Here is a 3,346-nt window from a genome sequence, read left to right as displayed (position 1 = left end):
GGTATGTAAAGCGTCTATGAACATGTTGATCATTAATGTTTCGTGAGGACATTAATATATGCGACGACATAGGAGGTACTCAACCCGCGTAGGCAATTTTTAGTGTCGGATCACCTCGACTGAGACACAACAGCACTCTAAGTGGTCACCCATGGACCGTGAGTGGGGCTCGCCCGTACCCATTAGATCTAACCTTTGTTCCTTGGTCCTCAAAAGGATTAATGGCACCTCAGTTACAGCCTATGCTCACATGATCTAAGAGTTCATTCCATAACTTAATCATACCTAAGTTTGACATGTATTTCCCCCCGAAAGTTGTAAACCGAAACGTTTAAAGAAAAGGGGGACATGATCTCACTGAGTTGTCTCGTTTTTTGTACGCAGGCCAACCCAGTCTCGTTGTAACTAGGACATTCTCGTCACTAGTCATGAAAATCATGCACGTTTTGTAAAACCGGTATGTTTAGTATAAACCTTTCGTAAACCTTTCGAGTTCGTTGAAATTCATTTGCAACATAGTTTATAAATATGTGTTTCCTTTCATCAAAATTTGTTTATTTTTGCAAAACTTGCATGTCTTTCCACCCCCGAAAACATTTATAAAAATGTAAAACAGTAAAAAGTAGGGGTTATGAACTCACCTCGATATCCTTGTGCAAGATAAACTGACTTGAATCATAAGCTTGCTATGTGTATGCTAGCAAAATCAAATGTCCAAAATAATTTCCGACCTACACGTGTCCTAACTCATATAAGACACTAAGGTCCATGAATATAGCCCTAGCATATGTGTTGGTCATAATCAAATCATCCAACTAGCTAGTTTTGAAATAAGTATTTTCGTGTTTTTAGCATGACATGCCGACACGTTGGTGATTCGTTCCAAATTGACAATATATACACACACACACACACACCAAGTTGTGTATTTATAATAATAATGTATCGCCATTATTACACTCGTAGTAGTTTTTGACTAAATGATATCCGGGTATAAAAGTAAATATACTTTTAACCCAGTTCAACGACAAACACTTAAATACATAAAAATTGTATCTTTGTATTTACAGAATAACTCTCATACGACAGATATTTATGTACAAAAAAAATGACAAGTTTATATTTGTTTTGTTCAAAGTCTACACTTGTTTATAAAAATGGTAGAAATAGTGTCTTTTTTACTTAAAATTATGTCATTTAAGTTTCTATGCCTTTTTCTTTTACAAGAATCGTAGCTTCATACCAATTTATCATCCACATTTGTAAGACTTTATGGCATCATAAATACATATTAATTACAATTTATTCCAACAATTCTTTCAACTTTATATATATTGCGTTGTATTCATGCATTCATGCAATTAATTCTTATATGTATATAAGATGCGCTTTTCTTTTATGAACTTTTCATTTACCATCTTTTAAGGTTTTATAACTCAAAATTATTAGTTTTATGCTATATATAAAACTAAAGGGTTTTTTTTTTCTTTTCTTTTTTTTTTTAACAACTCTAACAATACCATATATGTGCAAACTATATGTATACTCTAAAGCCCAAAATACTTATCAATCCTCATGTACCCATTTCTGTGAACCTCTAGGTACAACTCTCATGAGCTGACTTATATTTTTGGTGGAAGGATCATGTTTAGCCAAACACATAAGTCTAAAGATTCATAGATTTTTAAGTGGAACTCGGATGATTTGACGTATAACCACACGGGAAGCTCAAAGGATAATCATAACAAACACTTACAAAAGTAAGGGAGGATGCGATTGAAAGACGAGACGGTGAATAACTCGAGTTCGCTTTCCGTGAGTGTTCGACTTGATTCTTGCGGATCGTGAAACTAGAGTGAGCTTAAACTAGACGACAAGGCTGCGAGAACGGTGTCGGACGGAAACCGTGGTGATACTCGATATATATGTAACCTGCCGGTCAGATTTAGAAGTTCATATATACATACTGGAAAATGGTATGTGTCAAAAAGAAATACTCATTTTCAAACAAGAATGAAGATGTAGACGGGTCAAGAGCATTTGACATGTAGATTACCTCCAAGTTATTTCAGCTCCCAGGATACTGTTCAGGCACATGATGGTTGCTCAAGAGTGACAAAAACAGGTGACGGATTTCACCACCAAACCGTGAACGAGCGATGTTCGACGTGCGGCTCCCTCCTTGATGATCCAAGCCTATTTCTTGAACTCCAAAAAGTATCTTTTCAGCCAAGTTCTATGAGTACTTCAATTGCAAATAAAGAATTTGGGGAGAGATATAGAAACCGATAGAGAGAGGGATGAAGAAAGTTGAAGTTTTGATAAGATGCATTTAATAGAATGGGGGAAATGATGGCATACATGGGACTTGTAGGTTTCAGATTTTAGAAAATCAATTTCCAAGATAGAATTGACTATTGAGTGAAGATCTAGCCAAGATCTAAAAAGTATAAAAAAAAATGTGTTTGATGGGTGTGTACGGTCAAATAAAGGAAAAGGAATTAGAGACATGTTTGCATGTGAATGGATAATTAGAGTACAACATTTCTTGTTAGGAGATGGGACAAATCTTGTGAGTAAATCTAGATTTTGATATTGTATGGATCTTTGCAAGGTAAAAAAAATATATCAATAAATAAGTAAATCAAGATATGTTGTGTATGTGTGTACGCAAAAAGGAAACCATAAAGCAAGGAAGTGATGTTCACTTGTCATAAGAGTTGGTGATTTTGATATATACATTTTTTTACTCTCATTTATATAACTAATTCACCAACATCTCCGTAAGTGTATATGTATAGATTACAGGTTTATTTATATACTCGCATATTTAAGATGTATAGTGTACGTTTGGGTTTTTCTATGTAGGAGCTATACATGATAATTAATTTTGTGACCTTGCAAATAATTGCGTAAACTAGTTGGGTATTTGATGTGTGCGAGTGTATACCGCGTATGCGAGTTGTCTGATGTCGCACACATAGATAATAATAATTCTAGTATATGAAAAATAAGGAAACAAGAATTTTATTGTTTTCACGCTTTAAATATTTATTTAGTTTAAGTTGTTCCGTAACGTGAATCAAGTAGACGTTCCTAGGCTTTCCAAAAGCCTAATTAAGTTAATTCATGCCTTAAAACACTATTTATTATCGTCTTAACAGTTTGTTAATCGCGTAATTAAAGGCGTAAATTACCGGTTGTCACATTATGCTTCTGTTTCTTTTGTTTTCTTGTAATGTGAAACAATCTGTTTTGTTTATAAATAAATTGTTGTTCACAATTCTGATGTATAAGTGTAGTTACATGTGTGTATGGCATTTCTCTATAATAGCTACATCAAGGA

The 3,346-nt window shown here is 34.1% G+C and overlaps 1 long non-coding RNA gene across 1 annotated transcript; it reads right to left on the bottom strand.

Moving 5' to 3' along the window:
• Positions 1-641: 641 nt before the first annotated feature.
• On the bottom strand, positions 642-2,316 carry LOC118491735. The gene is made up of 3 exons (XR_004892179.1): positions 2,057-2,316; positions 1,757-1,932; positions 642-731 (listed from the first exon to the last, which is right to left on the bottom strand). It is a non-coding gene; the product is annotated as an uncharacterized LOC118491735 (long non-coding RNA).
• Positions 2,317-3,346: the final 1,030 nt, after the last annotated feature.

The sequence above is a fragment of the Helianthus annuus genome, chromosome 4, assembly GCF_002127325.2.
Source record: "Helianthus annuus cultivar XRQ/B chromosome 4, HanXRQr2.0-SUNRISE, whole genome shotgun sequence".
In the NCBI taxonomy this organism is placed as follows: Eukaryota; Viridiplantae; Streptophyta; class Magnoliopsida; order Asterales; family Asteraceae; genus Helianthus; species Helianthus annuus.
Note: the sequence above shows the minus strand (reverse complement) of the source record. Positions and strands in the feature narration are given on the sequence as shown.